This window comes from Pogoniulus pusillus, chromosome 11, assembly GCF_015220805.1.
Source record: "Pogoniulus pusillus isolate bPogPus1 chromosome 11, bPogPus1.pri, whole genome shotgun sequence".
Taxonomy (NCBI): Eukaryota; Metazoa; Chordata; class Aves; order Piciformes; family Lybiidae; genus Pogoniulus; species Pogoniulus pusillus.
Genome location: NC_087274.1, coordinates 10,190,209 through 10,204,814, shown reverse-complemented (window position 1 = coordinate 10,204,814; position 14,606 = coordinate 10,190,209). Strand labels below are relative to the sequence as shown.

Here is a 14,606-nt window from a genome sequence, read left to right as displayed (position 1 = left end):
GGCAGCAAACATGTTATTGCTCTGAACAATGTCCACAGAAAAATGAGCAGGGCAAAAGTAAGGGATAGGAGGATAAATGGGTGGGGAAAATGACTCTTTGAGGCTCCAGAGGTCCTGGTATGGGGAGAAAACTAAGCCTAAGCATTCACGTCCATAGATTAAGGGCTTTTGAAGCAGAAAAATGTCTAAAAATGAAAGAAAGCTCTGAAAAAATAAAGATCTGTGACCACAAGGAACTATTGTCTGCAGAAGCAGCAACACACCTGATCCTCTTAGAGCACAGCAGGGATCAGCTGAGCTAAGAGCCAAGCCAGCAAATACTTCAGAACTGCAATTTGGAGCCTCTTCTACCATGCTCAGTAGCACAAGTTGGACAATAATGCTGTGAGCGTTGTTCTGCCTCTAATCCTTGATCTTTTGTTTCAAGCCTTCATTCATGCATTGCCAGTACTGGAGATCAGAGGCAGGCAGGCTGAACTCAGCTGTACCTGAGCTAAGTCAGCAGCATGAACCAGAACAAACAGCATTTCACAATGACTTCTTTGGTAGCTTTCCAGAATGCATATCGCAGATTCTCCAGCTCCTGTGGGGTTTGGTGGCACCTTCCAGCACCAAGGAGACACAGAGAGGAGCTGCACAGAAAACTTCCAAGATTGCTCATAAATGTCTCTACAAAGCAGCTTGCTGGCCCAAACAGTAACTTAGAACCATAGAATCAGCCAGGTTGGAAGAGACCTCCAAGATCATCCAGTCCAACCTAGCACCCGGCCCTGACCAATCAACCAGACCATGGCACTAAGTGCCTCATCCAGGCTTTGCTTCAACACCTCCAGGGACAGTGACTCCACCACCTCCCTGGGCAGCCCATTCCAATGCTAATCACTCTCTCTGCCAACAACTTCCTCCTAACATCCAGCCTATACTTCCCCCAGCACAACTTGAGACTGTGTCCTCTTGTTCTGTTGCTGCTTGCCTGGCAGAAGAGACCAACCCCACCTGGCTACAGCCTCCCTTCAGGTAGTTGTAGACAGCAATGAGGTCACCCCTGAGCTTCCTCTTCTGCAGGCTGCACACCCCCAGCTCCCTCAGCCTCTCCTCATAGGGTTTGTGTTCCAGGCCCCACAGCAGCTTCGTTGCCCTTCTCTGGACATGTTCCAGCACCTCAACATCTCTCTTGAATTCAGGAGCCCAGAACTGGACACAGCACTCAAGATGTGGTCTGACCAGTGCTGAGTACAGGGGCAGAATAACCTCCCTTGTCCTGCTGGCCACACTGTTCCTGATGCAGGCCAGGATGCCACTGGCTCTCTTGGCCACCTGTGCACACTGCTGGCTCATCTTCAGCCTACTCTCTACCCGTACCCCCAGGTCCCTTTCTGCCTGGCCGCTCTCCAGCCACTCTATCCCCAGCCTGTAGTGCTGCTTGGGGTTGTTACGCCCAAAGTGTAGAACCCTGCACTTGGCCTTGCTCAGTCTCATCCCATTTGCCTCTGCCCACCCATACAGCCTGTCAAGGTCCCTCTGCAGGGCTCTCCTACCTTCCAACAGATCAACATCTGCTCCTAGCTTGGTGTCATCTGCAAACTCACTGATGCTGGACTCAATGCCCTCATCCAGATCATCAATAAATAAATTAAGCAGTAGAATACACAAGAATTAGTGGAACACACACTCAGGCCACTTTCTCCAGGCTTATAAACTTAATTCAACTCAATTATTTTAAACCATTGTGCAAGAGCAGACAGATCCTAAACAGTAGCTATGGGTGTTGAGCTGGTACTAAATTAGCAAGAAGAGGGAAAAGCACAAAACACAGGACAGATAGCATGATTCAAAGGGAGCCAGGAACTTTGCTTGGAGTTTTTCCAGAGTTCAAAGTGTCAACACTAGGAAAAAAAAAAACACCCAGAAAACCTCCCCCAGAAAAAGAATTTACACATCTATTACAGTGACCACAGCTAAATTGTATTTGTGGTATTTATTTTCTAGATATTATTAATCTTTCTCCAAGATGCCCACCAAAAGGAGAAATAGGAAAGGAGATCACATAACTCCTGTGAAATACAAAGTGCTCGATATAGCAAGTGTTCAATTTTCATCTAAGGACTGGGCTCAGATACAGCAGCCTCAGGAAAGAAACATTAATACCATCCAACAAGGTACTCCAGGCTGAACAGGGCAGCCAGAGCCAATTCTGGTCAAGAAAGCACAGTGCAGGCTGAAGGAGGAGTGGACAAAGGCTGAGAGGACAGGGAAAGCCTGTTTGTCAGGGGAGTTAGTGATACACAGTCTGAGGGTGAAGAGGGAGCAAATAACCATGCTTCACCACATAATAGCACATCTAGAAGGACAAGAAGCTATTTAGGAGCCAGTTTTGCTCTCTACAAGGAGAGATGGGTGCAAGCTGCTTGCACATTGATGCTAGAAATCACAGAACTTCTCATCAAGACTGGGACAGGTTTTTAACTGGAGAAAAATCAAAGCAAACTTTTAATGCCAGACCTTCCCTGATGGATACACGAGCAAGGAGCTTGTGAGAGCAGGAACTGGCTCAGGATGCCTTCACCAGGAGGCAGACCCAGTGCTCACCAAAATCACAGAGAGTTCCTGCCCAGCACACATTTTATTGTAGTAAAGTCCCCCTCTAAAGCACTTCACTTTATCAGCACAGGGCATATTTTCTTTGTGAAGCAAATCAGACATTTCTCTGTCCTCTACCAGCACAATCCCCAATGCCACACAAAACTGAACAGAGGAAGTTTCTAGCCTCAGAACCATAAGGGCAAATAAGCCAAGTCAGCTATGTGGGTCAGATGTTCTGGGTGACAAAGTAGTCACTGAGCCACTAACACACTCTGAATGGAACTGCCTGATTTTTACACCAAGTGAGACCTCACAGTTGGCACATTAGGATGATAGAAACAGTAATTAATGTATTAAAAATAGTCCTATAGTCTCTCTCTCATCTAAACAGCCAGAAATGATGCTACTACATATTGCTATCTAAATTCAAGAGAGATGTTGAGATACTGGAACGTGTCCAGAGAAGCTGGTGAGGGGCCTGGAGCACAGCCCTGTGAGGAGAGGCTGAGGGAGCTGGGGGTGTGCAGCCTGCAGAAGAGGAGGCTCAGGGCAGACCTCATTGCTGTCTACAGCTACCTGAAGGGAGACTGTAGCCAGGTGGGGTTGGTCTCTTCTGCCAGGCAAGCAGCAACAGAACAAGGGGACACAGTCTCAAGTTGTGCCAGGGGAGGTCTAGGCTTGATGTCAGGAGGAAGTTGTTGGCAGAGAGAGTGATTGGCATTGGAATGGGCTGCCCAGGGAGGTGGTGGAGTCGCTGTCCCTGGAGGTGTTGAAGAAAAGACTAGATGGGACACTTAGTGCCATGGTCTAGTTGACTGGATAGGGCTGGGTGCTAGGTTGGACTGGATGATCTTGGAGGTCTCTTCCAACCTGCTTGATTCTATGATTCTATTTGCTCTGCAGTGTCACCTTCCCTGCTGTGTAATTCTGCACAGTGCTCTCTTTTGTATTTCAGGAATATCCAGAGCTGTGTACTCTAGGAAGCAACTTGCTTCATCTTCTGAAGTTTCTTCCAGCTCAGAAAGTTTCCACAGTCAGGCTAGTTCAGGCCTAAGTTCATCAATCACAAGCTGCAAAAAATATACCCAAAGGAGAAAAAAAAGTATTACACCTCCTTCAAAAGAGCTTCCCAAGCTCTTTGGAATACACATGAAATGTTGCCCAGTCCATCTCTTACAGGAAGCAAATGAATCATCCACATCTGCAGGGCTTAAAAGAAAATAAAGCAAATTAAAAACCCAACCAAAGCAAGCCTGAAGTGCTTCTGGAAGGACAGAGCATTCTCCTTCCCCTCCATTCCCATTTGCTGCCCCACAGACAATTCACTTAGTGAGGTTTTACTGCAGCATGGGGAAGCAGAAAGACTTTTACAGCCTGTGGCACAAGGACAGAGAAAAGGCTTCTGGCAGAAGTGTGAAGGATAAAACAAATATGAAGAGGTGGTTTATTACCCACAATTTCCAGCCAGCTACACAACTGTGTAGTGGCTCTAAATTTAGAATCTCTGGCTATTTTGTCTCAAAACTAATGCTCTTTCAAGGAACTTGGACTCAGTCACTGAACAGAAGCATGGAGACTTCTTGCAATAGTCATGAGAATCATTTACTTTGAATTCAACACAATCCATCTCCTGGGGCAAAAAAAATATAATCCAGTTTTCACCTTCAAAAGCAGACAGAAGGGCAAAGGTCAGAGAGGGTCTTGCTGCAAGAGTGGTCAGGTGTTGGAACAGGCTGCCCAGGGAGGTGGTGGAGTCATCATCCCTGGAGGTGTTCAAGAAACTTAAGGCTGTGGCACTTCAGGCCATGGTTTAGTGGGCATGGTGGTGTTGGGTTGACAGTTGGGACTGATGACCTTCTTAGAAGTCTCTTCCAACTGAAACAGTTCTATCTGATCAACTCCAGTCTGAAGCATTGAGCAGTGCTCCATGCACACTCACCTCAAGTACTTCAAAGCAAAGGTGTGAAGGCAGAGGCCAGCAGCAGCATGAGTCACTTGAGATGGGCAGCAGCCAGGACAGGCAGCTCAGCCTCATGCCACAAGGTCTGAGACACCCCCCCCCCAAGACCTCCCCAGCCACAGGCAAGGGTGAAGTGGCTACTTTAGTGTCATGTGGAAGGAAAATATTAAAGCTCCTTGGTGATCAGAGTGCTACTCAAGCTCCAACTGTTTCAGCATAGCTGCTACCAACAGTTTGACTGAGGACAGCATCTGGGATCAGTTATTTAACATTATAGCTGGAGCTGAGAGGCCTGGAACAGCCCCTTGATGCTAGAAACACCATTATAAGCCAAGTTAAGATGCTTGCATCTAAGCTGCTCTTCACCAACCACATTTCTGACCAGGTTTGCAGGACCCACAGCTCACCAGAGCTAACCTTTACAAGTGTGTGGTTCCCCAGTTTAGTTATTCATGTGAGTGAAAACAAATCACAGAATCACAAAGGTTACAAGAGACCTCTAAGATCATCAAGACCATCAACATGCCACCACCATACCCACTAAACCATCTGCTGAAGTACCACATCCACATGCTTCTTGAATACCTCCAGGGATTTGACTTTACCACCTCCCTGGGCAGCCTGTTCCAATGCCTGACTTCCCTTCCAGGAAAGAAATTCTGCCTAATATCCAACCTAAACCTCCCCTGGTGCAACTCGAGGGCCATTTCTTCTTATCCTATGGCCAATTACTTGAAAGAAGAGACCAACACTCACAACTGAAATCCAACTCAAGCTCCCCAATATCCAAAGACAACGTGCCAGCTAGTTCCTAAGCACCCCATTGGACACATACTGAATAGCCAACATCTTATGGTGCTGAACAACCACTGCACCATGGTTTGCTGCTGAGCAACCAGTGCATCGTGTTTTGGGGTGAGAATATTTGCCCAGACATCTTTAGCTGTCACTGCACTGAGTACAGCCAAGTTCCTCCACCAAGCAGACAGCTCATACTCCTTAGCCATGATCAGAAAGAGTCAGAGAAGGCACTGAGCACCCACCAGGAATGGCCTGGCAGCACTGATGCCACCTGTCCAACCCAAAGTCATCTGAGAGCAGTTTATGTCACCCTTCCAAGAGGCACTGCCACATCAGAGATCAGAAACCACTTTGAAGATGAAAAGTGCTACTTACTTGCTAAGTATCCTTATCAGCAGACAAGCAGCACCGTTTCTTACAACCAAAATGATTCATACACAAAATTCTTTTATTCTCAAAAAAGTTTATCCTTCCAAAAGTAGGTAAGAAATAAATCAGTCATGATGGAACTAATTCCAGCTGTCCCAGTATTAGTGTATTTCTCTAAGCAGAAGGCTTGTCATCCACCGACGCACGAAAACTGGACCCAGACACTCCAAGAGAAGTGATGTGCCAGGAATTCCCAGCTTTGGGATAAGAAAAGCAGGTAAAAGCTTTAAGCTCCTGATCTTTTCAGCTGGTGATTAAATAGCTCTCTCCACTTGCCAGTCTCCAAACTCCTCCCTCCCAAGCAGAAAAGCTTTACAGGCAGAACAAACAATCCAGGTTGTTTGCTGTGTGCTGAGCACACAGTACCACTGGTGCAATTTTATTGTACAAAATGAATGCTGCTTAATGGACCAAGGGCACAGCTACCAAGCTTCTCTTCAACTCCAGAGACTGTAACCAGAGGCTGTGAAGTGATACAGCAAACGCAAGCTGAGCAGGGCTTCCTTGTTTGAAGTGTACTCCTGTGAATTACATTTTTTTCCAGGCCTGGAAGCTACACAGTAAGACACAAAGAGCTCCTATCCTCTCCTCGCCTGCCTTGCTGCAAGTCCTTGGTCGCACCTCACAGAGGCACAGAAACATGCAGGTGGGAAAAGCCCCTCAGGATCACCAAGTCCAACTGACATTCCTGCTCTACAGTGTTGACCCTAAACCATATCCCCAGGCACTGCATCCAAACGACTTTTGAACACATCCACGGTTGATGACTCCACCACTTCCCTGGGCTGCACATTCCAGTGTCTGACCACTTTTGTTGGGAGATTTTTTTCCTTAATATACCTACTCTAAACCCATCCAGGCACAGCTTGAGGACACTCCCTCTTATCCTATCACCATTTTACCTATGAGAAGAGACCAGCACTAACCTCTCCACAGCATCCTTTCAGGTAGATGTAGGCAGCCATGAGGTCTCCCCTCAGCCTCCTCTGTTTCAAACTAACCATCCCCAGGTCCTACAGTCACTCCTCATCAGATTTACTCTCCAGGCTCTTCGCAGCTTCCTTGTGCTCCTCTGCACTGGCTCCAGCACTTCCACACCTCTCTTTTAATGAGGTGCCCAAAACTGACCACAACACTCAAGGTGTACCCTCACCAGAGCAGAGTACAAGGGGACAATCACCTCCCTGGTCCTGCTGAACACAGCGTTTCTAACTCAAGCCAAGATGCCATTGGCTTTCTGTGCCACCTGGGCACACTGCTTGCTCATACTGAATTGATTGTCAATTACAAACCCCCAGGTCCCATTCCACCAGACAGTTTTCCAGCCAACTGCCAACTGCCTTCACACTGCCCATTCCTTTAAGAAAGTTACAGCCTGAGATGTCCAGGAAAGAAACAGAGGTCACAATTTCAAAGGCAGATCAGGGAGCTGATTGTTCAAACCCTTTGAAAAGACTGGGCAAGTTAATCAAGATGTAGCTGGATGTGTCCCACTTTCAGGATCTTTGCACATGTGCATGAAAAGCATTTTGTATCTTGGCTTCAACTTGCTCCTCATAGCAGTCTTTCTGCCCCATGCTAGAGCAAGCCCTCCCCAAAACTACAGTTTCACTGTACTGCAGACAACTTCCACACATCTCTAACTGTGCACTGGTTACAGTTGAGGGCAGGAGGTTAGTAGATCTCTGGTGCACACACTACGCTGAGAGCACAAAAGCATCAATGCTATTTAAGTCTAAGCACTGCAATTCCCTCCACAGTCACAGAGCTTCCCTGGTGCAACACACACCAGACAGAGGAGGATGAACAAAGCAAAAAGATGATGTCATTTATTAAAAAAAACAACCCCAAAAGCACAGTGTGCAGCAGAACAGATCTCTTAGTCTTAAAATCTCACCACTCTCAACTCATGTTTTTGGCCTTAATCAATACATCATTCTGTAAAAGGGAAGAATTGCTCTTGCAGGTACTTACCAGGATCCATCTCTCCATTAAGATGCTTCAGACCCTACAGAAGACAAATGTACCTTTCCTTCTACCTCTCCCACACCAGCACATATCCAGCCTACAGTTACCAAGCTCACATCTATCATCAATAGTTTTGTTTGCCCCTATACAACCCTCCCATGGCAAAGGGGTTGGAACTAGATGATCCTTGCGGTCCCTTCCAACCCTGACTGATTCTGAGGATTTCAGCCCAGTAAATATTCTCCATTTCCACTCAGGCCACTTGCACAGCCTGGTCCAAGCACTCCCCAAACACAACTCCACACCCTTCTCTCTGCCAGCTGGACAGCCCAATGCAGAGCTGGGTAAGGGTAATCCTGAAATGCACAGGAAGGGATGCTCACCCACACTGCAGGTGTAGAACTCCACACCAACTCATTCAGCACAGACCAAAACCAGGGAAATAAAAGCTAAAGCACAGCTGTCAGCTTGAAACTTTGGCACATCTGAAAGCACTGCAGCTCTCAGCAGTAATCTCAACACCTCTACTGCCCAAACCACAAATTTTGCATAGCATTTGATGTCTCAAATCACCTTTTATGATCATTATTGCTCTACCCAACGTGTAGCTCCCTGCAGGAACTCTAATTCAGAATGAAACAAACCTCCATCTGTCACAAATAAATTCTCCACCCATTAAGCTCAACTAATTTTTGCTGAAGTTTAAACTTCTCCAAGTTAGCAGAATGTTTTGGTTTCAGACACAAGCATCCACACATCTATTTGGCAGCCCAACAGCCAACAACTAATGGAAAAAAGCCCAAACATTACCATGGAGTCTCCCAAAGTTGTTTTCCTTTTCTGTTCCAGAAGATGGAGTCAGCATTCTCCTACCTTGACACAGGTCTAAAGGTCTCAGAAGTGGGACATACCAGCTAAACATAGTAGAGCTTGAACTGAGTTACAGATCAGGTGCTCCAGAGCACTGCAGAAAAAGCAGAAAGCTGAGCCATCATCTCCCATCTCTTGGTTCCAGGAAACTCAGGACTCAACCTCAAAAGCAAGTGCAAAGATTTCAAATCATAGTGCCAGATCCTGCGCTCCCAACGACCCACTTGGGCAAAACCTCGACACATGGTGGGAGGTAACAGCAGAATGGAAACAATGAGGTAGGTTTTTCCTAAGTAGCATTTAGGAAGGTGTCATCACCTCCTGAGCCTTTGAAATCCCCCAAGTAATTAAACAGTCAAACAATCAAAGGAGAAGAGGCTTTTAGCTTCCCAAACACCAATTACTTCCCAGCACAAACACAGATGCTGAACATTAAAAATAGTCTTTCCTCTAAGAGAAGAGGGGAGCTGAGGACAGCTGCTGTAAGCAAGCAAGACTTCGCCCCAAAAAGCATCTGTCAAAGTTTCTACCATTTGACTTCAGTAAGGAACCTTTGGTCAAAAAAAAAAAAAGGTGACTTCATAAAATGACTCAAAGCTGCTTCTTTGCAGCAGCCTGCACTGGAGCTGCGTCACATCAGCAAGAGAAGGAAAAACTTGCATCAGAAAGCCGTAGCAAAATGCCTCACTCCGGTATTACAAAGCCTGTCACAGGCTTTGATTGATTCCTCCTAAAGCTTTTAGTGCACATTAGTTTGTTTACTAGTCCTGAGAGCATTACTAATTTAGTTGGAGTGTTTTTTGAAGCTGCACCAGCACATTTAATGCCAGTGCACCTTGGAAGAGAGCACATCACAAAACCCCTCTTGCTTGGGGAAAGGTTTCATCCCTTTTAGAGATAACTACTCCAAATCTAGACAGCAGGGTTATAATTAATTGCTTCACCCAGGCGGCCACTTGCAGCTCCTGAATTATCAATTCACTCCTCATGCCCTACACAAAACAAATCTCCATGCAGTATTAGCTACACTATTTAGTACTCCTGAGATCTCCATGCTGAAGAGGTGTGCAGGATCCCACTTTTGTAGTGAAATATCAATGATGACCCACCTGATATAAGAAAAACCAATGAATGCTGGTAAAAAGGTCTCATAGACCAGATGCTCATTTTGAGGGTGTCTGTGACAAACCATAAAATACCGAACTCTGTAGAGGTGTTTGTTTATAGTAATCAGTTGATAATCTGCAAACCTAAACAAGGGCTACTGTAGGAGTAGCCTGTAGCTACTCACTGGAGATCTGTGATAAGCAATCTTGTAAAGATCCAGGCCTGCAGTGACTAAGGAAAGCAAGAAGGAGACAAAGGAGAAGCAGGGATATCCTGACATCAACAACAAAGAAGGGTCTGCTTGACCAGTGATGAGAAAGACCCCGGAAGGAAGACTGTGTGGGATGCTCATGGCAGATAACCATTCCAGACCACCAGGGTTGGAATCAGGGTGGAGAATGGGAAAATGCCTATGTTAATGAACTCCAAGAAATAATTGTAATAACCCTACCTCCTATTATGAATATGCCTGCTCTTGTGCCAGCATGGGGTGTGCAGGACTGATGGAGCCATCCTGCCTGCACCCAGCACTGTTACAAAACATACCTACTTCATAACTCTGCATGAGTTTTGGGGTTCATTTTGCAGGTCACACCAAGCCTATACACTAATCAAAGTAAAATGGGGAATTGACTCGAGGGGACATAACCTTGTGATGGATACTCACAGGATGGAAAGGTCACCTATTAAAGTGGTTCTAGTTTACAGAAAACTGCAACAACTCCAGTAAGCCTTTTCTCCTCCGTCTCTAATAGCTACAACCATCAGGTGGTTTCAAAGAACACCCCTGGGAGACTAACTAAAATGTCAGAAGCAAGAAAAGGATTTGATACAGCTTCTTTGTGCAACGAAATCCAGATTTCATTGTTTATGGGCATGGAATTTCCATGCAGCAACAAAACTAGAGTTCTGCACTGTGACCAGCATTTCCTCAGAGCTGCTGAGAAAGCTCCTGTCCACAAGGCACAGCTCTCTTTGCCTGCTGCAATGTACCCATGCAGCCAGACAGCCAACGCCTTGCCAAGCTGGAAGATGGGGGATTTTTTTTTAAGGCTCTCACTAGCTAGGATTAACATCTGAAAAGCACAGGCTGGGGGGCTGGGATCCCAGCAGGGAGAGCTGAGAGTGTCTGCAAAGGGACACAGAGAGAGAAAACGCAGAACCTGAGCAGAAAGGAAACGTTTCCTTCTTTTGGTAAAGCACAAAGATTGCAAGTTAAAAAGCTTAGGTCACAGCAGGACCTGCACGGCAGAATTCTGACAAGAAATATTTATTAAAATCTTGAAAGGATGCAAGTACAACAGCTCCAGAAACTTCTGCTGCAACTTATATTCATGACTCAGTGTTTGAGGTCAAGAACTTATAGCAGCGAAGGGCAAAAAAGAAGAGCTGTGTGGGATGAAGCAAGCTGAATTCATAGAGAGGCTTGTGGAGATAACATCAGATAATTTCCAGCTAACAAGCTCATCAGCTGCTGGATTATGTCTGGGGAGCCCTGATAGTTTGAATCCGTTTCCAAAGCAAAGCTGAACACAATCAGAGAGCCACCAAAACCAAGTGGGGTTCTGGACCTTACAAAAGAGAAGACTGCTAAGGCTTCAACTGCATCTTGATTCCTGCGGCAGTCCTGGGGCTCTGCAGGGTCCCCACACATCAGTCAGTCGGCATTGTGTGCATCCCACACCATCACACCGAGCATCTGCTCCCTGAGGCAGGGAACCCAGAGGCCTGGCCTGCTAAAGGCCTTTAGATAAGGTGCTGAAATACAACACCTGCACTGCCCACTTCCCCCAGCTGCAGGAGAGGCATATCTACCTTGCATAGCCTTTGTGAAAACGAAAGGTGGCAGAGAACTGAGGCTTCCAGGTGAGGGGCAGGAGAAAGGGCAACAGCATTTTAAAGCACCCTGTGAGCCTCTCTAATGTGTTCAAGCATTCCTGCAAAGCTCCCAAAGGCAGCAGGAACTCTGACCTCCAGCTGAGAAATCCTGAAATCCATATTCAGATGGGCCTCAAGCACTCCTGCTAATTTGTTAGAAACAGCATGCAGAGCTCACATCAGCTCCCAGTACTTCCACAACCCAAGGTGCAAATTGCATCCTGCGTTCTGAAGATGCCACGAAGAGACATGACTTCAGCCAAGCAGAGGAACTGATCCTCAGATTTGTTGGGCCAGGCAAGACAAGGATGACAAATAACTTGAAAGAGAAGCTTGCTTCTTCCAGGACTGCTTAGGTTTTATAATACTCAGCAACAATGATTTCCCAGTGCTTTAAATGGAGAAAGTGGTCATGGAAAGCAGGAAAGGAGCACACAGAGCCAGAGGGTAAGAAATCCTGGCTCTTCTTGAATTCACATCACTGTTGTGATACTGCTAATGACTATCAACATGGGTATCAAAGGCAGGTCAGATGTACCCCTTAGTGCTGGAGGAGTGAGTGGGGCTTTGTACCAACTACTAGCTTTTTTACAAGAGAAAGTTTCTATTACTTATTAACATCAGTAACTCTGTGCTTGGAGTTAAGTGGGAGCCTGCCCTACCATTTCCAAGAAGAAAGAGCATCTTCTAGAAGCAAGACTAGAAGTGATTAGCTTTCCTACGCCCCAGCCGAAGAAAACTTTTTACCTGCCTGTAGTTTGAAGACAAGAAGGCTTTAGGATTATAACTGGGTACAGAAAGCTGCTTTTGACCTTTACACTGGGAGCTGAGAGTGCTGGTTTACTGCCCTAAAAGCTTCCAGCAATTTTATTTCTCCCTCAGTTACAACAGATGTTTTAGCCAATACATGCACCGGGGTTCACAGATCTTAAAGTGCCTGACAAAGAGGAGACAGACAGGCATCCAAGCCTGTCATGGGAAAGCAAGGTCTAATGGTTGGAGTCAACGATCTTAAAGATCTTCTCCAACTGAAACAATTCTACAGCTCTATGATCTAACACACAAAATAGGCACTTGATGGCATAAGATAGGGCTAGTGAAAGCCCTGGCCCCAGGAGCACCCTTGCAGAATTAAGAGCTCAGAGAAATAAAAGGAAATAAAAATGTGCAAGAAGCACTCTTATAACCATGGTTCAGCTGTGACCACGACCACTTAGGTTTAAGGACATCAAACAAGAATCTCACAGCCAAAGATACAGGAGAGTCACAGCCAAAGGATGTCTTCTCTGCAGAGAGCAGCAAATCAACAGCACCCAAAAGCCAACACACTTTAGGCCCAGAACAATCATGTGGTGCCCAAATTATATCCCTCCCAGTGTGGACAATGACAAGCACGTCAGGCTCACCTGGCTGGTTCTCACACATCCCTGTAACCCAAAAAGGGCTGGGTCAGCCAGAAAACCTGATTATAACCACAAAATGCTAAGTTCCATAGCATGTTTCCAGCAGTATCCAATTTGCTTTTCGCAGCCCTGATTGTATGCAGCAGTTCTCAATTTTGTCAGTGGGCAGCTCTTCAAATGGAAAAACCGACAGGAGCACACCTGAATTCCTCAAGCACTTAGGACACCTCTCCCCAGGGTCTGTTACCCAAGCGCTAAAGATGCCTACGTCAGAGAAGGACCTCAAAAAGGAAAGACTCAGACTGTTTATTTACATAACTGTCTTTGATTTATGATCCTCCCCAGTTTGTTTTTTCCTGCCATTGCAAAGGGGACAGTTATCAAGTGACTACAGTCAGAGCTGACACTTCTGGATTTGAGAACCCAGGAACTCCTCCTCAGCCCTTGTTTACTCACCCAAATCGGGGCAGCTTTGTTTAGGTGCTGAAAATCACACTTGACTTGGGACAAGTTTTTGCTGCAACAGCAGATGGGAGGTTTTACTGGAAGGCTGCAGCGGCTGAATTGAGGTTTGTAAGAGAAGGAAGGCTGGGCTGTTTAAGGCAGAAACACATCCCATGGCCATATCTTTTCTGAATACCTGTTTTCATTTTCCTTATCTCCAACCAGTCAGTCACGTGTGTAATGACACTACCACCTAAATTTAGCATATTCTGTTAGCACTTGCAATCCCACCGATGCCTGTAGGACTGCAACACACCTTTCTTTTCCTCGGCCTCCCCTCTCTCCTCCAGCCTACGGGGCCATTTCTGACACAGCAAAGCAGACAGCACACCAGCAGCCTCCTGCTTTCACCGCTCACCCCACCGGAGCTCCGGGGACCCGCTTGGGCTGGAGAGACAGCTCAGCACAACGCCCACCCTGGCAGGCCCCTTTGTGCTCTACCACAGTGCCCCTGCGCTGCTTTTGTCTCTGTGCTGTCAGCCAGGCTGTGCAGAGCTCCACGCCAACTTCGGGATGTGGGAATGTTCCACGGCAGACCCGCACCCTGTGGCTCCTCGGGAGCAATTGAGAGGTCAAAGACTTACGTGTGCCTCGTCAGTGCGGCGTGAAGCGCTCAGGTATGCGAGGGCAGAGCCGAAACACGGCTACCGGCTGCTGGAATCTGCACCTAGTCGAGGTTTCCCTCACGGCCCTAAAACGGGCGATGACGACACTGCCCAGGGAAGGCAGACACTGGCCCACATCCCCAGAAAGCAAGAGGGGGCTGGAAGCTCACACGGATCACCTTCGCAGGCCACTCCTTATGCCACCAAACCCCAGTGCCCCTGCACAGCTGTGCTGTGCCACCAGTGGCACCTGCACCGGGTTTCCAGAAGAGCGGGCTGAAGGCAGGGAAAGGGATTTCAGCCTCCGGAGGACACCCTGCGCCTTCCCCACACTCAGCCTGCTGCAGGGCAGGGAGCAAGAGGGGGAAAGGCGCAGTAAGCCCTTTCAGGGGCGCCTCCGGAGCTAGCGTCCGCCACAGACGAGGGAGGCAGGGAGCCAGCCGGCAGCCCGGCCAGCTCCGCAGGCTCCTGCCCCGGGAGGCATCCAAAGAGGAGCCG

At 47.2% G+C, this 14,606-nt stretch overlaps 1 protein-coding gene across 1 annotated transcript in view; it reads right to left on the bottom strand.

Annotated features, from left to right (window-relative positions):
• UBE2O (ubiquitin conjugating enzyme E2 O) overlaps nucleotides 1–14,606 on the bottom strand; it is a 73,653-nt gene that overhangs the window by 58,510 nt on the left and 537 nt on the right. The window lies entirely within an intron of this gene.